General features: G+C 43.9%; 1 long non-coding RNA gene across 1 annotated transcript in view; it reads left to right on the top strand.

Annotated features, from left to right (window-relative positions):
* The first annotated feature begins 2,064 nt into the window (after positions 1-2,064).
* LOC149123314 (uncharacterized) overlaps positions 2,065-27,425 on the top strand; it is a 217,204-nt gene continuing 191,843 nt past the window's right edge. Inside the window, exon 1 of the long non-coding RNA XR_016215752.1 lies at positions 2,065-2,452. This is a non-coding gene — a long non-coding RNA (uncharacterized LOC149123314). The remainder of the gene's footprint in view (positions 2,453-27,425) is intronic.

Genomic DNA, 27,425 nt, shown 5'->3' with positions numbered 1-27,425 from the left:
AAGTGACACACCAAGATAGCTTTTTTTTTTAGTCAATGAGGTATCTAATTTGAAATTATATATGTATTTTAAGATTTATTTATTTTATTTGAAAGTCAGAGTTACACAGAGAGAGAAGGAGAAGCAGAGGGAGAGGTCTTCCATCTGCTGGTTCACTCCCCAAATGGCCGCATCAGCTGGAGCTGCACCAATCTGAAGCCAAGAGCCAGGAGCTTCTTCCGGGTCTCCCATGCATGTGCAGGGACCCAAGGACTTGGGCCATCTTCTACTGCTTTCCCAGGCCATAGCAGAGAGCTGGATCGGAAGTGGAGCAGCCGGGACTCGAACCAGCACCCATATGGGATGCCGGCGCTGCAGGCTGTGGCTTTATACCCACTACAAGGTAGCTTTTGGACTGGAACCTGTGAACACATTATCTCCATGCCAGCTGTCCTAACTAGAGCTGCAGGAAACTTCTTTAAACACCATCAGGAAGAGCTGTTTTTTTTTTTTTTTTTAAAGATTTATTCATTTATTTGAAAAGCAGGGGTAAAGAGAGATCTTCCATCTGTGGGTCCACTCCACAATGACCACAACACAGAGGTCTGGGCAGGCTCCAGGAGCTTGGAATCCATCTGGGCCCCTCACGTGGGTGGCAGGGGCCCCAACACTTGGGCCATCATCTGCTGCCTTCCCGGGCACATTTGCAGGAAGCTGGATGGGAAGCGGAGCAGCCGGGGCTGGAACAGGTGTCTTCCTGGGCACATCTGCAGGAAGCTGGATGGGAAGTGGAGCAGCTGGGGCTGGGACAGGTGCTCCCATGTGGGATGCAGGCAGTGAAGGCTGTGGCTGAACTCATCGCACCACAGCGCTGGTGCCTGCCTGGACTTTTTTCCTCCTTTGCCTTTCAGGCCATCTTCTCAAAATGGATTCTTTCCAGAACGGGGCTCACATTCCTTAAGGAGGTAACAGAAGTGGCCGGCATTGTGGTGCTGTGGATTACGTTGCGACCTGTGATGCCGGCGTCCCATATACAAGCTGGAGTTCTGGCGGCTCCACTTCTGATCCAGCTCCTGCTAATGTGCCTGGAAAAACAGGGGATGATGGCCCAAGTCCTTGGGGGCCCTGCCAGCCACTTGGGAGACCCTGATGGAGTTCCAGGCTGCTGGCTTTGGCTTGGGGCAGGCCTTTGTTGCCATCTGGGGAGTGAACCAGGGGATGGAAGATCTCTCTCTCATCCTCTCTCTGTAACTCTGCCTTTCAAATAAATAAACAAATCCTAGGGGAAAAAAAAAAGAATAGCATTTGTCTGACAAGAATACTCATGGTTTCTTATATGTAACCACTTCACATTTAGTAGATAAAATCTAAAAATGGGCTGGCGCTGCGGCTCACTAGGCTAATCCTCTGCCTGCGGCGCTGACACACTGGGTTCTAGTCCCGGTCGGGGCACTGGATTCTGTCCCGGTTGCCCCTCTTCCAGGCCAGCTCTCTGCTGTGGCCCGGGAGTGCAGTGGAGGATGGCCCAGGTGCTTGGGCCCTGCACCCCATGGGAGACCAGGAGAAGCACCTGGCTCCTGGCTTCAGATCATTGTGGTGCACCGGCCACAGCGCGACAGCCGCAGCGGCCGTGGGGGGATGAACCAATGGCAAAGGAAGACCTTTCTCTCTGTCTCTCTCACTGTCCACTCTGCCTGTCAAAAAAAAAAAAAAAATATATATATATATATATATATAAATGATGAACTTTCCGTGGCCACTTCACATTCGGTAGGTGGGTGGGGTGCCCCCATGTCGCTAATCTTACTCCACATTCTAAATTGGAGAAATGAAAGGTAATTCGAAATTTAAAAGTGAAAAGGCATTCAAATCTGTTACCGACGCCCCAAAGTTGAAAGACTAGGGGTTTATAGGTGTGTCCCCCCTCCCACCATGGAACAATCTGGAAAACTTGGCCCCACATTCTCACGTGGCTGCTCCTCAGAGGCTGGTCCTTTGGCTAAAAGCCAGCCCCTCCGTGTACCCCAGTGATGTCAGTTCCCGTAGCTCACTGACCTTGAGGAAGGGATCTGAATTTAGCAAAAATTTCCAAAATGTTTTGGACAAAAAAAAAGATTTCTCTCCCCGTGTTTTACATATTTGATAATTAGTCTCCCGCCGCGGTTTGACTCGCCAGGCTCTGGGCTCACACCGGCGGGCTAACCCCGGTACCAGGCTGGTAGCCCGACAGGCTGGGAAGCGTCATCCGGCCGGCGCGCAGCACGCGGGCCTGCAGGGGCGGCCCTCGGGGCGCTGGGGGCGTGGCCGGGGAAGCAACTCTCGCGAGAAGCGAGTCGCCTGCCTCGACGGTCCCGCCGGCTCCCTGACTTTCGCGCCTTTTCTGCGCCAGGCCTCGGCCAGCGTTGCGCTGCCAGCGAGGGGTGCGCCGGGCGGCCCTGCCCAGTCGCGGAAGCTGAACCTCCAGAACCGTGAGGTGAAGGAAGGCCTTTTCCTTCCAGGCGGGCTGGGTCGGTGACGGTCGGCGGGGGCCGAGCCGGGGTCCGCGCTCCGTGTAGGTGCGGAAGCTGAGTTACATTTCTCCAGTCAGGTCGGTAAAGGAGGCCTCAGTTGGGAACCTTGGGGTCCGTAGAAGAACCGAGCTGCTGGTAGTCGCCCCACCTCCGTCGGTTTCCTCGCTGAAATGAGTCTTGTCGGCAGGCTTCCTGTTTGGTAAATGAGGACGGAAAAGCCGGCAGTGTTTGTTTTCCTGATGACGTGATGTTTTCCTGATGACGTAGATCCTGAGTGCTGATTACCCTCGGGCTCCTGGGCGAGGATCCCCTTTCACTAACCAGACAGTTTCTGCCGGAATTGCAAGGGGTAGCTGGATGTCGGTTTGAAGGGCTGCGGATTCTCTTTTCTGGACCTTGTGCAGGTGATCCTTAACTGGAGAGTTAGACTCTCCAACAGGGCTTGCTGAGGCTACATGTGCTTGGGCACCACCCTCGAGGACTGGAGCAGTCTCAGGGCGTGTGGTCCAGGCGGGCAGAGCTTGGAGACACGCCTCAGGTGACTCTAGAGAGCTCTTCCTGACTTCCCATCACCAAATCCTGATTTGGAATCTTGGAAGGGAACCAGGAGAATTTCCATTCCAAAATTGACTCACTGACAATATATAGCAGCTACCTGTAGTCCTTTACATACATATAACTGTCAACGAAGAAACGTTTGAAACTTAAAATAAGTGCTAAATCCTCTGTAATGGGATCTGATCAAGACTCAACCTGTTGGGCGTTAAGAGGTGGTTACACAACCAATTATTTTGATGAGAGCTGGCTTAGAGACACACACCTGGGACTTAAATGGTCCACTCAGATAATTGCATGCAAGCAAGCATTGTGTGAGCTTGATTTTTTTGTTCTTTTATATAATTGATGCATGAATCTTAAAATGCCCAATCAGCACAATTGGGTATGCAGTGAAGATGGGTGCCCTGAGGAAACCACTGTTTACCAGTTTCCTGGATGTTCAGAATTTTCCTACATATGAGCATGTGCAAAGTGGCATATGCATAGCCATCCCTTTTTTTTTCAGATTATACTGTAATGCAAACAGCGTCCTACACCTTTTTTGGTATAGCAATGTATCTTGGAATATATTGCTTACAAGTGCATCAAATTTGCCCCATTGCTTTAGGAAGAGTTCAGTGGTCCACTGTTTAGAAACACTCCTACTAAAATGAACTTCAGCAGCTCCCAGTAACACACACTTGGTCCCTTTTTGTTGCTACTTCAATACAGCTGTAATGAATTTCTCTGTGTATCAGTATCTGTAAATAAGTGGCTTTTTAATTTCCTAAATTAGATTTTCTAGGTCAAAAGGTGTGTGCAGATGATATTTTAATGCCTTCCAATGAGTTGTACCAGTAACAGCCCCCATCAACACCATGTTAGAACACCTGTTTCCTACAGCCTTTCCTAAATTGTTATCAAACTCTTGAAATTTGTTAAATTGATGGGTACCAAAGGCTATGATGGAGAACTGATGGGTCTGAGTTTAAGCAAGGAGAACCATACCCTCTTAGCACCCACCTCCATCAAAACTGTAGGTACAACGTTTGTAATTATTGATTTGGTTAGAAGAGACTCAAATACAAAGCAGAGCTAGCAGAGGGGACAACTTGTTCCCGTGGGACAGAGCTCATCTGAAAGGACAGGGGAATTTGCTGGGGTCCCAGGCAGAGGATTCACAAAACGCTAAGACTTGGGATGTTTGAGTCCCAGTTCCACTCTCCTTTCCAGGTTCCTACTACTGTGCATGCTGGGAGACAGCAGTGAGGTTTCAGCTCCTGGGTTTGGCCTAGCCCAGCCCTGGCTTTTTGACATTGAGAGTCCATAATGACTGCATTTGTTGGGATTCTTTTGATTGCTAATGAGAGAAACCAGCTCAGAACAGAGGAAATTTGTAACTCTAGCTTTGGCTTCAGGGATGGTAATATCAACAATGGCTTTCTTTCTTATTCCTGATTTAGAAAAAAAGTTTAATGTCCAATTTTTAAAAAAGATTTATTTTGTTTGAAAGGCAGAGAGAGAGAGAGAGAGAGAGAGAGAGAGAGAGGTCTTCCATCCACTGATTCACTCCCTAAATGGCTGTAAGTGTTGGAGTTGTGCCGATCCGAAGCCAGGAGCCTCTTCTGGGTCTCCCACACAGGTTCAGGGGCCCAAGCACTTGGGCCATCTTCCACTGCTTTCCCAGGCACATTAGCAGGGAGCTGGATTGGAAGTGGAGCAACATGGTACCCACATGGGATGCCAGCATTGCAGGTGGCGGCTTTACCCGCTATGCCACAGCGCTGTTCACATGTCCAATTTTTAAATTTAGCTTTGAGGTGGGCTTTTGGTTTAGTGATGAAGACACCAGCGCATGCTCCCTCATCCCACAGTGAAGCAAGTACCTGGGTTTGATTCCCAGCTCTGGCTTCGTGTTCCAGCCCCCTGTTCATGCAGAATCTGAGAGGAAATCGTGAGAGCTGACCCAAGACAGAGCGTCGCCTGGCTCAGCCTCAACTGGGAATGCGCTTGTGGAGTCACACAAACTTGTGCTGCTCTGCACCTGCTCATGAAGGAGCTGGCAATGTGGATGTGGGGTACAAATAAATTTCAGCAAGTAGGGGAATTCGCAAATACGGAATCTGTGAATGAGAACTGTCTAATTATTCCTCAGAAATTTGAAGGTGTGTCCTTGAGTTGCTTGCATTACTGATGATGCTAGTCCGATGCTCTTCTGATTGTTATGTTTCTGATTGTTATGTCTTTAGATAAAAACAGTTCATTTTCTTTTAGCCAGCTTTTAACTGCTTTTCCTTGTTCTTCAGTAGTGTGAAATGCAGCGATGACATCTATTGGGGGTGTCTGTTTTTATCCATTGTGTGGTGGTCTCAGATGGTCTCCACCATCTCAAATCCTCTGGTTCTGAGCATTATTTTCCTCTCTTCTGGTTTCTTTGTTCTCTTCTGAAACTGCTGGTTTCAGAACTCTAGCACTGCATCTGTCATTTTCCCCTTGATCATTTCTCTCCAATTTCCCTGTCTTGGGCAGTTTGCTCTACTTTCTGGGATCTTTCCTTGGTTATTTCTTTTAAGTTTTCTACTTAAAAATCAGCATCTTGGGGCCAGTGTTGTGGTTCAGCAGGTTAAAGTCACTGCCTGTGACGCTTGCTTCCCATATGAGCGTTGGTTTGAGCCCTTGCTAATCCAGCCCCTTGCTAATGCTGCTGGGAAGGCAGCAGAAGATGGCCCAAGCCATGTGGGATACCAGGATGGAGTTCTAGTTTCCTGGCTTTTGCCTGGCCCAGCCCTGGCTGTTGAGTCCATTTGGGGAAGAACCAGTGAGTTGAAGATCTCTTTCTGTCTCTATAACTCTGCTTTTTAAATAAATGCCTTTTAAACAATCAGCATCTTGTTTTGTGAGCACAATATTTTCAGTTGTCTCTCTGAGGCTGTTGAAGTTCTGGGGAGGGATTTCCTCCATCCTGCCTGTTGTCCCCATGACCCGCCTTCTTCCTGCGGGGCTATTTTGCCCTTTGTCTTTCAGGTTTCCTCCAAGGTCTCGTGCTCCTGAATTGATCAGTCCTAGGTGAATGCACTGGAGAGCTGATTGATAGTCCTGAGAGCATAGGTTGCAGGGATGGGATGGTTGTCAAACCTGGGCATCAGCAGAGGAGGACCTGGCTGGGCTATGTCACATCCCCCATCCCTTCTCACAAATCAGTGTATTTAGTTTTCTTTGTTCTACACCAGGCAAATTTCCTGGAGAAAACTTGCTACTCACTGCCTGGAGGATCTAATTCTTCTTGACTGTGTGCTTGAAGCGTGGCTGGGAGGAAGATTGGGAGTCTCAGTGACCAGGATGTAAGCTTCCCACCATCTAACCCCATTTACATCCTGTGCCCCAGGCTCCCTGCCTAGGGATCCTCTCTTATCCTCTCAGTTATCTGAACAGGTAAAGACCACAGATGCCCAGCAGGTGGCATGAGGGAAGGAATCTGGGCTCTCTCAGTTCTTTTTCACACTTTATTCTTACTTTAAATTTTGAAAAATTGTACATATTTATGGTCTACAAGGAGACAATTAAAATGTGTGTACAGTGTGTACTGATCAAATTAAGGTCAAAAACATCTCTTCTTTGATATCATTTTATGATTGGTACCTTAGTGTGCTTTCTTCTAGTATATTGTGAACTTGAATCTCAGATTTCCAAACGCTCCTTCTATTTCATGCCCCAGTTTCACCTCTAAGGGGCCGAGGTGTCTGGTGCCATTAATTCCTGGCACCTCACAGGGCTCTGCAGGACATATGGGCTCCTGGCCAGCTTTGCCCACATCCAGCTCAGGCTCCAGGCCTCCTGAGTCTGCCTTTTCAATCACCACCAATCTACCTTCCAGTGTTAAAAGATAAGTTTAAAAAAAAAAAAAAGTGAAATCTTGACTCTGAGACAGGAAGTTGAATGCATGAAAGGTTTTATGGAGCTTGTTAACAAGGACACTGGTGAGCACGAGAACCAGTTCAAAGGAGACTCCAAAGAACAGGCACTTTGACTTCAGAGTTGTTGGACCAGGAACCTTGGGGCAGGGCCAGCAATCAGAGCTCTGAGGAGACTTCTAGGACATTGGATGCACACTGGAGCATGAGGCCCTGGGCTCTAGGGCTGTTGCTGTGGCCTCCTTGCCCCATCCCCTTGTCAGGCAGGGGCACTGTGGATGCTAACAGATTCCAGGTGGGTCTTGCTCTGGAGAGCAGGCCCTCCCCGCTCCTCCCTGGCATAACCAGTGTTGTCTCACAGAAGTGCAGTTCCTTGGGGACAAGCATGAGTGGCCAGTGTGGGTTCTGGAGCTCCCTGGTGCCTCCAGCTGGCTTGAGAGTCTGGCAAAGGCTGCAGCCTTGCTCAGTGATCTGTACTTGATGCATCCTGCAGCCCTAAAGCCCCTTGCTTGTCCCTCAGCTGTCCCTCAGTAAAGCATTTCTGCTCCCAGAAGCCTGGCCTACGACGTGTGCCTGTAGAGCCTGACCTTGGTGGGTTTACATCAACATTCTCTTAGTGGTGAGACTGTAGTGATGGGGAAGAGATCAGAGGTTACCAGGTCTTAAGTGTTGGGGGGAGGTAGGTTTGGGGCTGATGGAAATTTCCTGTACCCTGAATGTGTGGTGGTTCAGAATCTGCATGTTATGGGTCATAGCACTATATGCCTACAAACAAGTGGTCAGGATATCTGTATCTTAAACATAAAAAAATTTAAATTATTAAAAATTTGAAATATTTTACTCTTGCAACAATGCGTAATCTGGACAGAGCTGGGCTCTGTGGAGATAGCAGTGGGGGTCAGGAAGAGTTGGGTGTTAACAGAGATCCACACACATTTCCTCTGAGGTCCGATCTCCCCTTCTGTGGCTGTTGTCGGAATGATGCCCTCCAGTTCCCCAGCCCTGATGTCCTAATTCCAGACCCTTGACTACACCATTTTACATGGCACAAGGGCCTTTCCAGATGTGATCAAATAATGATCAAGTAATGGGGAGAGCACCTGATCCTCTGTGGGACCAGTGTCACAGAGGTCCTTGTAAATGCAAGAGGGAGGAGGGGAGAAACAGGAGGAGGGAGACTGAGAGCATGAGAGAGGAGGGCAGAAGGAGAAAGACTGGTCTGAAGGTGGAGGAAAGAGCCAGGAGCCACGCCTGTAGGCAACCTCCAGAAGTTGGTAAAGGCAGGGAATGGTGTCTCTGGAAGGAGCCTGCTTTGCCCATGCCTTGGGTTTAGGACTTCTGACCTCCAGGGCTATAAGATAATCCACTTTTTTTTTTTAAACTTTTACTCTTATATTTTAAGTATGATTTAAAATAACTTTTAAATTTTATCTCCATTTTATTTGAAAGAGAGATGAAGATCTTTCATCTGCTAGTTCACTCCCCAAATGCCTATAATAGTCAAGGGTGGACCAGGTGGAAGCCAGGAGCTGGAAACTGGGTCTGAGTTCCCATGTGGGTGTTAGGGACCCAAGTACTTGAGCCATCATCTGCTTCCCAGGGTGTTCATTAGCAGGAAGCTGGATTAGAAGCAGAGCTGGAACTTGAACCAGGCACTCCAGCATGGTATTTGGATGTCCCAAAGGCGACTTAAGTCACTGTGCCAAATGCCTACTCCAGTCGCTTCCTGTTTTAAACTGCTAAATGATTTTAGCACCAGTAGGAAACAAACCCGTGTCATTCACACATTCATTTTAATACTTTTGTTTTATGAGCATGTCCGTTCTTTGGATTCCCCTTTGAACTGGTTCTGACACCTCCAGAAGGAACCAGCCCTGCCCACACCTTGAATCTTGCCCCATGAGACTGATTTTGGACTTATGACCTCCAGGGCTAGAAGGAAATAAATGTGTGTTGCTTCAGCCCACCACATTTGTGGTAATTTGTGACAGCAGTCAGAGGAAATGAGTGCACTTCTCTCTGCTTTGGGACACAAAGGGAATTTTAGTATCGGCCCCTAAGATGAAAAGGTGTGGAGAAAAGCTTGAGTAACTCACTAACTTAATATATGTCTCAGAGGGAAGCCTGCAGACAGAATTCAAGTGAGCTTTTATTGTATCACGATCTCTTCTGTGGTTTTTGAAATGTATTCAGGTCCCCAAACTCCTATTAATATAACAGAAATTTCACTAAAAGTGTGAGAAACAAAGACGTTGCTGGGTCAGCACCTGACTGCCTGCGGTGCAGGAAATAGAGGTGGTGTTAATGAGGCCAAGCTGGGGAGGTGTCCAAGGTGCAGGGAGTCAGCAGTGACAGTTGCTGCCCTCTCTTTCCCCATGTTAACAAGATGGCTTCATGATTGAAACATTGCAACTGACTCCCTTTTGATTCTTACCAGAGACTTTGCTCCATTATTTTTGTTGAATTTTTTCTCAAAAAAATAATTCAGCACTTCAAGGTGTCATTAATGTTTTTTAAAGATTTATTTTGTTTATTTGGAAGTCAGAGTTGGAGGGAGGGAGATAGAGAGAGAGACAGACAGACTGAGACCTTTCATCTGCTGGTTCCCTCCCCGAATGGCCACATTGGCCAGAGCAGGACCAGACCGAAGCCAAGAGCCAGTAGCTTCTTCTGGGTCTTCCACATGGGTGCAGGGGCCCAAGTAGTTGGGCCTTCCTCTGCTGCTTTCCCAGGTGCATTAGTAGGGAGCTGGATTGTAAGTGGAGCAACCGAGACACAAACCAGTGTCCATATGGGATGTCTTTGTTGCAGGTGGCGAGTGGCTTTACCCGTTACACCACAGTGCCAGCCCCTATTGTTAATCTTTTATTATATATATTTAACGATTTATTTATTTGAAAGACAAAGTTAAAGAGAGAGGAGTCACAGAGATCTTCCATTTGCTGGTTCACCCCCCAAATGGCTACCAGGGCTGGGCCAGGCTACAGCCAGGAGCTTCTGAGTCTCCCACATCGGTGTAGGGGCCCAAGCACTTGGACCATCCTCCACTGCTTTCCCAGGTGTATTAGCATGGACCTGGATTGGAATTGGAGCAGCTGGAACTTGAACTGGCACCCGTATGGGATACAGGCACTACAGATGGTGGCTTAACCCACTGTGCCACAGCACTGGCCCGTCATTACTCTTTAGCCTGTGTCCTAGCATATTTGGCTCAAGTTAAAAAAAAATTGGGTGGGGTTCAGAGTTGCGGCAGAGTGGATTAAGCTACTTCTTGCTACACTAGTGTCCTGTATCAGAGCGCTGGTTCATCTTGGTGGCTGTGCTTCCTATTCAGTTTCCTGCTAATGCACCTGGGAAGGCAGCAGAGGATGGTTCAAGTGCTTGGGCCCCTGCTACCCATGTGGGAAATGTGGATGGAGTTTTGGGCTCCTGGCTCTGCTATCACCCAGCCCATTGCAGTCATTTGGGGGATTGGACCAGGAGACAGAAGATTTCTGTTTCTACTTCTCTTTGTCACTCTGACTTTCAAATAATTAAAAAGGGAGAACTTTAGTGTGATCAGGCCTAAAAAGAGGGGGACAACTTTAGTGTGATCAGGTCTAGAAAGTGAAGGAAAACAAAAAAATGACAGAATTTCCCAGTAGAAAACTCCAGTGAGGTCTCAGTGCATTTCTGGCATCAATCCCATGTGTTTATTTCTAATTTTTTTCTTCATGGCTTCCTACCTGGGAAATGCTTAAGGAGACACAGAAGTAACTTGGTTTAGGGTATGGCTTGTGTTGTGAGTTGACCTATGGTCCCCAAAAGACAGGCTGAATTCTCAAACCCTGGTGCCCCAATGTGACCTTACTGAGGAGGTAGGGTCTTTGCACATGTCCTTGAGGTGTGGATTAAGATGAAATCATCTTAAGTAGGGAATGCCCTTTGTGCATTGTAACTGGTGTCACAATTTATAAGAAAAAGAGATAGGGACAAACAGATACATAGGGAGATTTTTTTCCCTAGTGATATACTTTGGTTCCTTTCTCATTTTCTTTGGAATATTTTCTATAGTTATTTTCTTGGTGGTTTCCACAAGGATTATATAAAACATAATTTAAATCATTAACAACTTCAGCTACATATACAAAATCTTTGTTTCCTTCCCAATTTAGATTACTGTTGTCACAAATTACATCTTTTTTTAAAAGATTTTTAAAATTTTATTTATTTATTTGAAAGGTAGAATTACAGACAGTGAGAGGGAGAAACAGAGAGGTAGGTCTTCCTTTTGCTGGTTCTCTCCCCAAATGGCCATAAGGGCCGGAGCAGGGCCCATCCGAAGCCAGGAGACAGGAGCTTCTTCTGGATCTCCCATGTGGGTGCAGGCACCCAAGTGCTTGGGCCATCTTTTACTGCTTTCCCAAGCCAAGACAGAGAGTTGGATCAGAAGAGGAGTAGCTGGGACTAGAACCTGCGCCCATATGGGATGCCAGCACTATAGGTAGAGGATTAACCTGCACCACTGTGCTGGCTCGACAAATTACATCTTATATTTGTATCTATTAACATAGTTTTGTACTTATGGCTATTTTTGTGATTTTCTCTTATACGTTGTATACCAGAATTAAAAGTGACTTATGTGCCATCATTGCAATATTACCAGATTCTGTTATTGTCTGTTTACCTTCTGCAGTGAGTTTTGTATTTTCACATGCTTTCTATCAACATTTAGCATCCTTTCATTCAACTTGGAAGACTCCTTTTAGCAGTTTTTGGAAGGCGGTTGTAGTGGTGTTGAGCTCCTTTAGCTTTCTTCTGGGAATGCCTCTCTCCCTCCCTCTTGAAGGAGAGTTTAGTTGGATATAGTGTGCTTGACTAGCAAGTTCTCTTTTCTTTCAGTGCTTGGAAAATATTGTTCTACTCTCTCCTAGCCTTCAAAGTTTCTTCTGAGAAATTCATTACTACTATTATGAGAACTATCTTGTATGTGACAAGTTGCTTTTCTCTTGCTGCTTTTTTTTTTTTCTAAAAAAGATTTATTTATTTATTTGAAAGGCAGAGTTACAGAGAGATCTTCCACTCTCTGATTCACTCCCCAAATGGCCACAACAGCCAGGGCTGGGCCAGGCCAAAGCCAGGAGCCTTCTTCTGGGTCTGCCACATGGATGCAGGGACATAAGGATTTGGGCCATGTTCTGCTGCTTTCCCAGGTGCATTAACAGGGAGCTGGATCAGAAGCAAAACAGCAAGGTCTTGAACTGCCACCCATATGGGATGCTGGTGTCACAGGTGGCAGCTTTACCTGCTATACCACAATGCTGGCCCCATCTCTTGCTGCTTTTTGTTTGAATTTTGACAGCTTGATTATAAAATATCTCTCAGGGAGGTTTCATTGAGTTCATCCTAGTTGGAGTCATTTGAACTTCTTGAATTTAGGGTATCTGTTTCCTTGCTCAGATTTGGGACATATTAGCTATTATTTCTTCAAATGGTTTCTATTCTATTCTATTCTATTCTATTCTATTCTATTCTATTCTATTGCCTACATCAGTCCATATGATGGTTTTCATACATCACATTGTTTTCCTCATTTTCCTTCATTCCTTTTCTCTTTTGCTCTTCTGACTCGATGATTTCAAGTGACCTGTTTTTGAATGAGATGATTCTATCTTCTACTTGAACAAGTCTTCTGTTGAGCCTCTCTATTGAACTTTCCAATTCGGCTGTTGTACTCTTCAGCTCCAGAATTTGTTTGGTTCCTTTTTTTTAATGTTTTTTTTTTTTTTTCTTTCCTTTTCATTATCCTCATTTTGTTACTGTGTCATTTTCAGATTTTGGTTAGTTGTCTGTGTTCTCTCATGTTTTACTGAACTTCTTTAAGATGATTATTTTCAGTGAATTGTTGGGTAATTCATAGATCATCATTTCTTTAGTGTTGGTTTTTGGAGATTTTTCTTGTTCCTCAGATTAAGACATTTCCCTGTTTATTGTGCCTTGTTCTTACTCTGATTTGAACAGTTTAGAAGGAGACATCTTTCCTGGTTTTTATTGATTGACTTTGTACAGGCAAAGGCCTTTACTAATCAGCTTAGGGTGCCCCTTCTGTGAATGTGTCATGAAATTTCCTAAGAGAGAGCTTTGTCAATTTCTGTTTCAAGAGCTTGTATTGTCTTGTTCCTTTAGGTGTATGTTTGTCTTACTACAGGTTCTCTGGGTTTGCAACTGTACTCTCATTTGTTCACAACATCCCCTGAGTAACTCAAGTATACCAGTTCCTGTCAGCATTCTGAGTCACATGGGACAGAAACCAGAGCCTTAGGTAGTCTCCCCCAAAGCCATGACGCTGGATGTACTTTGCACTCTTTTCTTCCCCTCCCAGGGTAGAAGTCCTACATCGGGATTTTCTCCTCATTGCATTGAACTGCGCTGGCTTAAAGGAAGGGCGATTGTGAGTGAAATGAAAAGCTTTTTCTACCTGTTTTTTTTTTTTAAATATTTATTTATTTATTTTCGTTCATTCAAAAGGCAAAGCAGCAAGAGAGGGAAAGCTGTAACACGGGAAAAATAACAGTATAGAGACAATTATCTTCTGTCTGCTGGTTCACTTCTCAAATGGCCACAATAGCCAGCCCTGGGCCAGACCAAAGCCTGGAACCAGGAATGCCACCCTGGTTTCCCTAGTGGCTGGCAGGGGCCCAGGTATTTTGATCACCATCCTCTGCTTTCCCAGGTGCATTAGCAGGACGTTAGATCAGAAGCATGGAGCAGTGGGACTTGAAGAGACTCTGGTATGGGATGCTGGCATTCTCAGCTGTAGCTTGACCTTCCGTGCCTCAGTGCCAGCCTCCTCACCTGGTTTAGTGCACTGCTTCTTGACTCTGAGCTTGTCTGGGGTGCTGTGAATTCTTATTTGGCTCCGGATTCCTCATCGCAGTTTAGGAGTCCGTCCATATTGTTGTCTCAGTGGGGAAATGAGGTTTAGGGCTTTGCAGTCTGCAGTCTTGCTGATGTCACTAAATGACTGACGTTTACATGCGGTTGCTACTGTGCTTCATATATATTAAAGAGAAACTTCTGGCCATACTCTAAAGTTGACTGCTAAAAACAAAAACAAAAACAACAGAAAACCTCAACTGCTTCACAGACTCTGGAAAATGTTTGCATGAATAGAATCCAATGATTTTTAGAGCTACATTCTTAGGGCTTGCTTAGTGTCAGACCTGAAAATCGTTTCTCTGAATATAGAACTGGCAAGTTGGGCATCAGGATTCAGGGTGTGTGCAGTACTCCTCTCTGTGAGCCGTCACTGATTTTCTTGGGGACTTTAGCAAAGTTACTCAATCTCTCTGAGCTGCTATAAAATGGAAAAAAATAATCTGACCTCCCTTTCCAGGTCTAAAGTGGCAGCTAATGGGGCTGGTGTTTGGTGCAGCAGATTAAGCCACCACCTGCAATGCCAGCATCCCATGTGGGTGTTGGTTTGAGTCTCAGCTGTTGTACTTCCAATCCAGCTCCCTGCTAATGCTCCTGGGAAGGCAGCGGAAGACAGCCCACATACTTGGGTCCTGCTACTTATGTGGGAGAGGCTCGAATAGAGTTCCTGGCTCCTGGCTTTGGCCTGGCCTAGCCCTGGCTAATGTGGTCATTTGGGGAGTGAGCTAGCAGATGGAAGATTTCTCTTTCTGTAACTCTGCTTTTCAAGTAAATTAAAAAAAAAACTTAAAAAAATAAAGTAGCAGTTAAAATGGGAAATATATAACAAAGACATTTAAAAAATTAATTTTAAAAAATTTATTTATTTGAAAAAGAGGTGTAGAGGTAGAGAGTCTCCCATGTGGGTGGCAGGGGCCCAAGTACTTGGGCCATCATCTGCTGCTTCCCCAAGCACATTAGCTTAGAAGCAAACAGCAGAGACTTGAAGCTGTTCTCTGATATGGGGTATTGGCATCTCAAGCTGTGGCTTAACCTGCTGCACCACAATGCTGGCCCCTATCAAAGCATTTATCTGAGATCTTGGTTCAAGGTAAGGACATAGTGGCTTTTTGTTGCTGTTATATGAAGCTTAGAGTCTAAATAACAGAACAAGGAGTCAAACCCACGGACTGTTTGCCTTGAGAGTCTTCTTAATGGCAACTCCACCTTTCTCCACAACATTGCAGGCATGGATCTCCTGAGCCTTGGTGCTGGACAGTGAATCTGCAAAGCTTGGTGGGGTGACCACTTCATTCTGGTTTTTCAAATGAACAGTACAGTGTTCGTTTATTCAACAAAACAATACCATTTTGACCCTGTTCTAAGTACTTCCTGTGCTTTCCTCACTTCATTTTCAAAAACATGAAGCAGTTACTGTTGTTTTTCCCTCATTACAGACGAGTAAGTGAGGCCTACAAAGGCTGAGCAGCTTGTTCCAAGGTGATAGAACCAGTAGGCAGCAGGTAGTAGACACTAAAATGGTATATCATTTCAGAAATATGTCTACACATTTCTTAACATTTCCTGTAGATTTTTCTTTAAGTCTGTCTAAAAGTCTGGTCATGAGTAAGAGTGATGGTGATGAAGTGATAGAGACCATTGCTTTTCAAACCTTAGCCAGCATATAAACCATCTGAGCATTATCGTAAAGCATAGATCTTGGGGCCAGTATTGTGGCACAGTGAGTTAGGCTGCCACTTGCAATGCAGCATCCCATGTCAGAATGTTAGTTCAAGTCCTTGCTGCTCCACTTACAATATAGCGTCCTGCTAATGCACCTGGGAAGGCAGCAGATGATGTCCCAAATGCTTGGGTCCCTGCCACCAATGTGGAAGACCAGGGTGGGGTTCTTGGCTCCTGGTTTCATCCTGGTTCAGCCCTAGCTGTTGTGGCCTTTTGGGGAGTAAACTAGCATATGGAAGATCTCTCTGTCTCTTCCTCTTCCTCTGTTACTCTGCCTTTCAAATAAATAAATCTTTTTTTAAGATTTATTTTATTTATTTGAAAGGCAGATTTACATAGAAAGGTAGAGCCAGAGAGAGAGAGAGAGAGAGAGAGAGTCTTCCATTCCACTGTTTCACTCCCCAAATGACCGCAACGGCCAGAGCTGGGCTGATCTGAAGCCAGGAGTCAGGAGCTTCTTCTGGGTCTCCCACACAGGTGCAGGGGCCCAAGGACTTGGGTGATCTTCTACTGCTTTCCCAGGGCATAGCAGAGAGCTGGATTGGAAGTGGAGCAGCTGGGACTCAAATTGTTGCCCATATGAGATGCCAGCGCTACAGGCGGTGGCTTTACCCACTATGCCACTGTGCTGGCCCGGGAGTCTTAAATTTCTAACAAGCTCCCAAGAGATGCTGTTGCTGCGTCTGTGGTTTTATTTATAAGAAAACTGAGGGTCAAGGAAAGTAACTTCTGCAGAGCCATATGATGAGTTGTGGGATAGAGCCTGGACAAGTAATTTGAAGGAAGTATGAAGACCGTGTGAAAAGTTTGAGTCAGGTGCTGAAGGCAGCAGTAAAGACCAAAGTAATTTTTCAGGCGATCTTGGATTCACAGGTACTGGTAAATGATTTAAATGTTTTGTTGTTTGCTTATTATTTTCACATTTTTTTCTATGTCCATGTCTTGAGTTGACCCCCTCAGAAACAGAACCTGAGGCAAAGAGTGATGAGAGTGATTTATTAGTGTCTGATCCTGGGGAAGCCAGCAAGGGTGAGGATTTGTTCTAGGGAAGGTGTTTTGTACCTGTGTAGTACCAAGTATAGTCCCGTGGAGCTGGCTTTGGCTGAGTCTCTCAGGGAACTCTGTAGGCTGGATGGGTCAGACTCACATGTTATCTTGGTCAATGTAGGTTGCTCTAACAGAAATACCAGAGGCTGGGTGGCATAACCAGCAGAAATTTTTTTCACTGTTCTGGAGGCTGGAATCATCATCAAGTGCTGGTGGGTTTAGTCCCTGGTGAGGGCCTCCCTCCTGTATCCTCACAGAGTAGAGGGGGAGAGATTCTTTCTCATGTCTTCTGGGAAGGTCATGAATCCCATTTATGAGGGCTCAACCTGCATGACCTAATTACCTCCCAGAGACCTCACCCCAAACACCATCATCATGTAGTGGGAACACATGTAGTCCACAGCAACTGTGTAGAGCTGTGCTCTTGAAGACAGCAGCCCTAAGCCACTGTGGCCACTGAGCCTGTGAAACACGGGTAGTCCAAGTCAGGCTGTAAGTACAAAATACATGCTAGGTTTTGAAGACGTAGTACTGGGAAAAATGAAATATCTCATTAGTAATTTTTACTACTGATTATAGGTTGAAATGATATTTGGACTATAATGAATTAAATAAAATGTGTTTAATAAAATAATTTTAGCTATTTTTGACTGTCTTAAATAGGAAACTACTAGGAAATGTAAAATCACAGTGGCAAAAGGCATTGTATTTCTATTGGACAGTTCACCTATCAGTCATTAGATAAGGGTGGTGGTTAAGGCGTTTTTGGCTCTCTTTGGACCCCAGAAAAACTGGCTTCACCAGCTGGAGATGAATAAAGAACTAAGGTCCTTGGCTGAGGGGGGAAAGAGCACTCGGATCTGTGTGTAGGCAAATGAGAAGGGATTCAAGCAGGGCATGGTGGTATCATGACCTTGCCTGTTACACTCTGTGTACAGCTTGCACTGAGACTTAGTTGTATTTTATATCTATGAAGAAAACTTCATAATACACAGTAGTATTGGTGGTATCTCAGGCTTGATATGCTGGGAATATTTATTTCTAAGATGCATTAATATAATCTCATGACTATTAAAATAGAACCGTATTTATTCCCTGTTCCACAAATGTTGCACATTTTGGAATGTTCTGGCAAAACCAGTGTTCATTAATCTTCAGCAAAGGAATTCTGTTAAAAGAACAGTCAATCATACTCTGATATGTGTAATTATAATTCTCCTTCCCTTCGATTTTATAAAGCCATCTGAATTTCTCCAATGTATTACTTTGACACTTAATGCAATGTTTATACAACAATCAGAAAAATTAATTGTGTTCCTTTTTAAAACTATTTAAAATCCCATCTCTGGCATCCCTTATTGACTTGTGCACATTAAAGTATGACTATGTGACAATAATAATTTTAAAACAAAGAATGTCATATTAATTATGTTGAAATAGTAATTTATTTCCTTTCAAATATGTGTAATCATTAATTTCGAGGAAGTGTGCAGAACATACTAAGTGTGTTCTCAGACATCAGGCATGAACCTCTGAAGGGAAGTTTACTGTCCTATTGAAATGTGTGTTTTTGGGAAATTTGTACTTAGTACTCAGAAAAATGAATTTTTTTTGGTGGGATATCCTCTGTTATTTGGTGGTCGGTGAGTTTTAGGGACATTCCAGACTGTGTCTCAGATTACAACCAGCGGCTGGGAAATGTCAGTGGAGATACTATTAAAACTTTGTTAGTGAAAGGTGTGTGAGTTGTTTTTTTTTTTTCCAGCTGTCATAAGTGTTGCATTGTCTTCTACTCCTGTTTTCTAGGATCTCTCTCCAGCTAAAAAAATAGGAAATGCACCTGTTACTTTTCATTCTTTAAATATTATCTTAAATATACATCCTCAGAACAAACTCCCCATTTTGGTTGAACTGTTTTTGGTGATTTTCTTCTGCAATCATTTTAGACGGTGTGATGAGATGCACTGATTTCTCTCTCCGTGTGTGGTTTTTGTTATGATCGTGCTTCATTTCTGACTTTTACACACACGTTTTCATTTACAGGTATGGTTTTTCCACAGTACTCCTTAGTGAGAGGTGGGCTCAGTGAGAAACACTGTGTGTATCACGGGGGGCCTGGCAGCTGGAAGTTTAGTCCCTAACTCCTCCCTGCCGCTAGACGCTAGGAAATTACAGAGCGCAATTTCTGTGTGATCTTCCTGCCACTCATGAGTCCCAGGAAGTGCAAGACTACCAGAGCTGGTAGATGGGGCTATTCTCAGGGTCTCTATACCCTCCATTTACCTTTGCAAGGCCACCTTCTCTGGAATGTTCTGGGAGTGCTTTGGGAAAACCACCTTCTTCTCTTCCAGGCTAGTACCAGCTGAGTTCTCTCTGTCTCTCCTCTCTTCCTCTCATACTCTCTTCCTACCCTTTCTCTTCTTTTTTTTCTCCACTTACATTGCCCTTTTTTAGAATGCAGAATTAAGGCCTAGGGTGGATAAGTAAGGTGAGTCATGCAAGTCCAGAGGCAGTGAAAATTTTGACCGCAGTGTGTTTCATGATCAAGATGTGACGCTGGGTGGTGGCCAGCCCATTACTGATGAGCTCTTAGTTGTTCCCAGTGCATTCTCATTATAGATCGTGCATCAGATCGTTCTTGAATGTGTACCTTCACACTCATGTACAAGGGCTTTTGTTGGACAGACGATTAGAAGTGGAATTGCTAAAACAAGGGAAAGATCATTAAGTTACAGCATAATATACATTCTCGACAAAACTATTTCATCTGTATGGAAGGACATAATTGTCAATGAGTTATCTTCTCTTTGGAAACGTTTCCTTGGAATGATGTTTCCTGTCTTCAGAGATGACGGGGCACATCCTCATTGCTTGGCTCCTCTCTCTCCTGGGGGGGCGTCTTCCCCATGCCCAGAACGGGGCCCTTGGGTCTGGAGGGTGGGAAGTTGAGTTCCTCATTGCTTTTTAAAATTAAAAATCCATAAATTGGGCCGGCGCCGTGGCTCAATAGGCTAATCCTCCACCTTGCGGCGCCGGCACACCGGGTTCTAGTCCCGGTCGGGGCGCCGGATTCTGTCCCGGTTGCCCCTCTTCCAGGCCAGCTCTCTGCTATGGCCAGGGAGTGCAGTGGAGGATGGCCCAGGTGCTTGGGCCCTGCACCCCATGGGAGACCAGGAAAAGCACCTGGATCCTGGCTCCTGCCATCGGATCAGCGCGGTGCGCCGGCTGCAGCGGCGGCCATTGGAGGGTGAACCAACGGCAAAGGAAGACCTTTCTCTCTCTGTCTCTCTCTCACTGTCCACTCTGCCTGTCAAAAAAAAAAAAAAATCCATAAATTTTATTGTATATATTTAAGGTATATAAGTTGATGTCATGAGATGTATATATAGATAATAAAATGGTTATTATAGTGAAGCAAATTAACATCCACAATCTCACATAGTTACTGACTTTTTATGTGTATGGGAAGAGGAGCTAAAATCTACTTATTTAATAAAATTCTCAGATACAAAGCAATATTACTAAGCATCATACTTAAGTCCCAATAAAACAAGTGAAGTCCATTTATTCTGAGTGTAAGAACTATGGCAGTTTATTTTCCTTCTCCTTATCTAGGTTTACTAATTTTCCTATTAGTCATAATTTAAAAATGTTCGAGACCATTTTCGTTTGGTTCCCACTCAGAGTAAGACACTGTGTGTATGCTGGTGTCTAAGCTATGCTCTGCCAGCACAGAGGGAGCATTCCATCGGGATTGAGAGGATAAGCCCCGGCCTGGCCAAGGAATGTGTGCAGTGTCAGGAGGGAGAGACTTCAATGAGTCAGAGGGGAGCAGGAGTAGGTGTTCTTGGTGTCTAAGGACTCATGAGTGGCAGCTGAGGGCAGGGGAAATTGTCAGGAGAAGTTGAATCCACTGAAGTGACCCTTGCACCCGTCACTCTATATGGATGGTCCTAGGGTTGAAACAAATAACTAAGATTCAAGTGGTTTGAAAAGTGGTATTTCTACTTAAGTATTGGCATCTTTTTCTGTTAAAAGTCCTACATTTATATTGTAAAAATTTGGAAGATACTTCTCAAAGTATGAAGAAAACATCAAAATTACTCTTAAATCCCAGCTGCAGAGAATCGTTGATGCTATTTCTGTGTAATTGTTTCCATCTGCTGCCTGCTTCTGTGTGTGTGTGTGTGTGTGTGTGTGTGGACCAATCACATCCATCAGACAGGTGAGGACATCACTTGGAGACGCCCATTGGTTCTGGGATTCCAAAATTTGGGATCTTATTTTATAATACAGGCAATTTACATCTTCAGTTTTTGTTTGTTATATTACATTGTTAAACACTCATAAAATGATTAAAAATAGCTTCTATTATATATAGTTCTGTTAATTTTTGAAAATTTTATTTGTGTGAACATACACTAACAAAAAAACATCATACCAGACATTGTGTTGTATTCTATATTTTTATGTTATAAGAAATCGTGACATTTTTCTATGTCAGCAATATTGCTTTATCTTTAAAGGCCATCTTTTGTTTTATCGTCTGAATATGAGCCAGAGTGTGGTTAGGAGTGCAGGACTTGCAGGCACAGAAAGACAAGCACTCCATGATCCCACCTCTATGTCAGATGTAGGGAAGCAGAGAGTAGAATGGTGGTTGCCTGGACTGGGGCAGAGGGAAATGAAGCGGTATAGGAGGAAGGGCACCAAGTTTCAGTTGTGTAAGATAAGTTCTGGAGACCTAGTGTACAGTGAGGTGCCTGCTGCTGACAGTAACTTAAAATGTGCTGAGAGTAGATGCTGTGTTAAGTGTTCTTACTGCAAATACCACCTCCCACCCAATAATAATAATAATAATAATAATAAAAAAAGAGTGGGAGCAAACTTTGGGAAATGATGGGTATTTATGGCCTGCTGGCAGTGGTGGTTTCATGGGTGTTTTCTTATCCTCAAACTCATTGAGATGTGAACATTAATAATGGACCGATATTATATTTTAATCATACTTTAAAAAAATTCCCCACAGACTTTGGCATCTTGACTGCCAAGGTTTGATCCCTTCTCTATTCTTACTAGCATGGATGCTAGGCAAGTTATAGAAAGCAGTGGGTCTCTTTTTCCTTACATCTAAAGGAGGAAAGTAGCAGTAGGCACTTCCCACAGTTGTTACTAAGAGTAACCAATGGGAAAGCCCTTGGAACAGTGTCTAGCATATCCTAAGTAACTAATAAAGGTTATAGAATAATAAGTTAATTAAAGATATTCTCACTAGATATTTAGGTTGTTTTATACTCTGCTTAAAAATTATTTATATATTTTCATTCATTTATTTGAGGGGCAGAGAGACAAAGATAGGGAGAGAGCTTCCGTCCACTGGTTGACTCTCCAAAAGCCTCAGTAGCCAGAGCTGGACCAGACAGAAGCCAGGAGCTCGGAAACCAATATGGGTTTGCTACATGGATCACAGAGACCCAAGTACTTAAGCCAGCACCCACTGCCTCCCAGGGTGCACACTAGTAAGAAGCTGGATCGTGAGTGGGTAACCCAGGATGCAAACCAGGTACCCCGATATGAGTTGTGCACAGCCCAATCATGATTTAACCACTGCATCAAATTCTCCTTTTGCACTATGCTTTTGTGAGTGGTTCTGTGAGTATCACCCTTTTCTTAGGCTAAGTTCTGCAAAGTGGAAATACTGGATTCAAGAACCCAAATGTTTGTGCAGCTCACGGCATGTACTTTAGAGGTGTTCTCTAGAAAGCTTATATCAATTTCTGTTTCTACCATCAGCTGAAACATTTTAAATACCTTTTTTGTTTGTTTTGCTGGGTGAGATGGAATTATTATTTCCCATTTATTTGACTAGCTATTTTTCTCTTTTCCCTCTCCTAGGCCCTAATATTCATACTTCTGTCACTATTAGCCACTTATACCTCATGCAAATGATAAACATGTTTCTCATTTTCTGCTAAAAAAATAGATGGACAAAGTGTTGCATAAAGTAGTATGGAATTGTTGGTTTGAGAATATATCAATGAATAAGGATTGTTTGTCCATGCACATGCTGTTCAACATGATAACCATCACCAGCTACTTTGATACCCTTCTTGGCCTTTTAAAGAATCATTTAAAAAATATTACAGTGAGTAACTAAACATGTTCTTGTTATAAAAATGGAAACAACACTCAAATAAATCTGCAAATGCGTACTTATACACGAAAGCCTATGGTATTTCCTGAATGCTGAATGTTTTACATTCTGCAATCTGTCGTGGGCAGATTTCTGCAGCAGCATATACAGAAGGTGCAGAGCATTCTATATCTGGGTTATTTGACTCTAATCAAAATTTATCAGCAACTTCCCATTGATGGGCAATTGTCTACAATCTGTTAATATTATCATATTGTACATTCAACATCTTTGTGCCTATATTTCTGCTTATTTTTAAGTTGATCTATATATCAGTGTGGAATTGTTGGAGTGATTTGTTTAAACATAGTGACACAGTTATTAACAGAGAGGTAGATATTTGAGACGATGTAGTTACAATCTCTCGTCCCTCATCCTAGTTGTCTGAAGTCTTCTAGCATGAATAATTAAGGTGCTGTATTAGAAGTGAAAATTAACCAAAGCTATTCCCACTTACATTTAAGTTTTAAATCCTTATTTGGAAACATTAATTGCTGCTTCTTGTACCTGCCTTACTGTGAACTTTCATTTTTAACTGTAACCTAGACCACCTTTAAAACAAATCATTTATTCCAAAGGTTTGCTATGTCATAATTGCATGGTTATTTGGATGATGGATGTGTCATATCTGAAAACAAACTAGGTATCTTTGGAGATTTATTTCAACATACATTATCTAAACCACCAAAGGTGAGAACACTGCATGGATAAATATGATAAAAAATATGACGGATTTAGAAGCACGGTGCTCAGGTTTAGTATTTAGTCATTTTTATTAGGTTGTTGGGTCGAAAATGTAAAAGAAGCCCAGCAGAGGAACTGTTAATACTCAGAGTTTTTCTTGCTCTCTTGCTCAGGGTGGCAGTGATTCGAGCCTAGCAGCTCTTGAATGCTTTACAAGTAATGGAAACCAAGTGGGAAAAGCATGTTCTATATTTTAATGCTGACATCCTTATAGGAAAAAAAATTAAAGATTCAGAATACTTGGCTGTGATTCAGTACCTAAACACTTGCTGGTGTTTTTCAGAAGCCCCTGGAGACTCATAAATGCTTCTGTGCTGGAGGTACCCATTGTCCCGGCACACTTAGGCCAGTTTATCAAACTAACGAGCTCAAGAGTGATGCTATTTCCAGGTTCAAACCCATGAGGGAGGGACAGAGAGAAAACAAAACCCAAATTCAGACAGAAGAGTAATCCTCACGGCCAGCCTGACAAAAAATTTATTAACTCATACACACCAAAATCTCACCCAGTGTAATATTCTTTGTGCAGATTTTAACTCTACAAATCTTATACTGGCTGCTCAAGTCTCAGGCTTACAGATAAGGCAGTGTGGTTTTTACACTGGGTGATGTTTATTGATTGAAACTTAGAAAACAGTACTGCAGGGCTTTTTTTCACTAACACAGTATTTGCAAATGACTATGAAATAGAATGTATTTTGCTCTTGTTAGGGGCCAACTGCTTTTTAAATTAGCAGGAAGAGAAGGCTTTAAAATTCATTTAGAGCAACTTTTTCTTTACTTTGAAATTTGAATGATGGGTGAGATTGTGGGGAAAATAGTGAGTTTCTGTGTAATCTGTGTCATCAAAACAACCCCTGTATTAGAGTGGGAGACACAGTATCAATAGATAATGAGAAAGAAAATGGAATTTATACAAATGTGTATTTCTTAAAAGCTTTTGTTACCTATTATTTTCTAGCTGTGTAGGCGACATTAGACACATGTGTTAGATACACTTAGTAACATATCGTGTAATTTGAAGTGGGAAGTCCAGCTTACAGGTTTGCCTCATGCAGTGCTGAATCATTCTGAAATTTCACTGCTGTCTTAATGGATTACTCAGACTGTCAATCAAATATTGATAAACAAGTCTGAGATGACAGTTTGTTTTTCATGTTTATAGCATAACCAAATACAAATTTTTGAGTCTGTAAAGTTCTTTTGTTTGTTTGTTAAAATTTATTTATTTAAAAATCAGAGAGAAAGGGAAAGAAAGAGAGTGAGGGAGTGCTTATATCTGCTGGTTCACTTCCCAAGTGACCACAAAGGCCAGGGCTGAGCCAGGAGCTTCATCTGGGTCTCCCACATGGGTGGCAAGGACCCAGACATTTGGGCCATCTTCTGTAACTTTTCCCAGGCCATTAGCAGGGATCTGGATCGGAAGTAGAGCAGCTAGGACACTTAGTGTCCCTCATATAGGATGTTGGCTTCGCAGGTGGTGCCTTTACATGCTACACCACAATGCCGGTGTTCTGCCTGTAAAGTTCATTTAACATCATCAGTCCCTCTCCTCCTTTTCCTCCTCCCCCCTCCCTTTTCATCTTCCTCTCTCCTCCTTCAACAAATCTGAGGAGATCATCTGCATTAATTTTATTATTGGCTTATTTTAAGAAATTTTCTTTCAGGGGTATTTCAACGTGTAGTCCTAATGGAACATGATGACTTTTAATTTCTTTTTTTGTTTTCTGGTAGGAAAATGAAGCAAGCAAATATAAATAATATTTCTTCACTTTTGTATTTGTGCCCATGAGATGATATTTTTCTTGGATTGGGTTTTTTTGTTTAAGTTTTATGTGTAGAACTTGCATTCTTGGTTATATTTTTAAAGAATTTTTAAAGAAGATTAATTTATTTACTTGAAAGGCAGAGTTATAGAAAGGGGGAGAGAGAAAGAGATCTTCTATCTGCTGGTTTACTCCACAAATGGTCGCAACAGCCAGGGTCGGGCCAGGCCAAAGCCAGGAGCTTCATCCGGGTCTCCCACATGGGTGTAGGGGCTCAAGGACTTGGGCCATCTTCCTTTGCTCTCCCAGGCAAATTATCAGGGAGCTGAATTGCAAGTGGAGCAGCTGGACTAGAACTGGAACCCATATGGGATGCTGGTGCTGCAGGCAGTAGCTTTACCTGCTATGCTACAGTGCCAGTCCCTAAAGCAATATTACTGACATTAATATTTGAAATATTTTTTCTTGAGTGGCTACCTGTTTCTCTTATAAATAGCCCAAGTTTTTGTGGGAACATTCTGTAAATGCAGATAGTTAAATTTATGTTCTTGGCCCCTAAGCCATGATTGGTTCTGTTTTGAACCTGAACATTTTCTTTCTCAGCTGAATGCCATGGCTCCCATTTACCCTAGCCATTGGTTTTTGCTTTAAAAAATCATACTTCTGGGGCTGGTGCCGAGGAGCAACAGGTTAATCTTCCGCTTGCAGTGCTGTCATCCCACTTGGGCGCCAGTTCTAGTCCCAGCTGCTCCTCTTCCAATCCAGCTCTCTGCTGTAGCCTGGGAAAGCAGTAGAGAGTAGAGAATGGCCCAAGTGGTTGGGCCCCTGTACCCACATGGGAGACCAGGAGGAAGCACCTGGCTCTTGGCTTTGGATCGGTGCAGCTCTGGCCATTTGGGGAGTGAACCAGTGGATGGAGGAGCTCTCTCTGTCTCTTCCTCTCACTGTCTATAAATCTACCTCTCAAATAAATAAAATCTTTAAAAAATCATACTTCTTAGATGGTGTTTTTATGGATTTCATCATGCTGGGATACGCTGACTTATTTATCATTTTGTTACATGTGGTTGACACTTTGGGGAGGGGACTTTGGACTTGGTATACAGTGAAACCTAAAGCCTGGCTTTGCCATTAAGTCTATTTTCTGCTATGATTCTGCAAACCAGAAATGTGTGAAGGAACAGATGCTGTTCTTCCCCACAACATACAGAGCGGATGTCCTAACAAGTGATTGTGGAGCTTCCCAGGACGTGTTTTTTTTTTTTTTTTTTTTTTTTTTTTTTTTTTTTGACAGAGTTAGAGAGAGAGACAGAGAGAAAGGGTCTTCCTTTTTCCGTTGGTTCACCCCCCAGGTGGCGGCTACAGCCGCTGGTGTGCTGTGACGATCCAAAGCCAGGAGCCAGGTGCTTTTCCTGGTCTCCCATGGGGTGCAGGGCCCAAGCACCTGGGCCATCCTCCACTGCACTCTCTGGCCACAGCAGAGAGCTGGCCTGGAAGAGGAGCAACCGGGACAGAATCCGGCGCCTCGACCGGGACTAGAACCCGGTGTGCCGGCGCCGCAGGCGGAGGATTAGCCTAGTGAGCCGTGGCACCGGCCTTCGCAGGACTTTTAAAAAACAGATTCTGGGGGCAAGCATTTTATCCGGCTGTCAAGAAACCCACATCCCATATCAGAGTGCCTGGATTCTAGAAGCACTCTGCTCTTGATTCCATCTTCCTGCTAATGTGCACCCTGGGAAGCAGCAAATGATGGTGCGAGTAGTTGGATCCCTGCCATTCTTGTGGGAGACCCAGATGGATTTCCTGGCTCTTGGTTTTAATCTGGCCCAGCTCTGGCCATTGTGGACATTTGAGGGGTGAACCAGTAGATGGGAGCTGTCTCTGCTGCTCAAATAAATAAGTTTGAAAACATTGCAGGGCCAGCCTCCCAAAGAATAAGTTTTGGCAGGCATGGACCAGATGTCCGTAAGCTTCATTCAGCAAACCTCAACCCACAAAACTCTCCAGATGCTCCTGATAGAATCAGCCATGCTTGGCACTCATGAATGTCTGGTAGGGTGTGTGTAAAGAGAAGAGTAACCAAAGAAGGAGGTACCTTTCT

This window comes from Oryctolagus cuniculus, chromosome 11 (assembly GCF_051225735.1).
Source record: "Oryctolagus cuniculus isolate XC-2025 breed Fujian yellow rabbit chromosome 11, ASM5122573v1, whole genome shotgun sequence".
Lineage (NCBI taxonomy): Eukaryota > Metazoa > Chordata > Mammalia > Lagomorpha > Leporidae > Oryctolagus > Oryctolagus cuniculus.
Note: the sequence above shows the minus strand (reverse complement) of the source record. Positions and strands in the feature narration are given on the sequence as shown.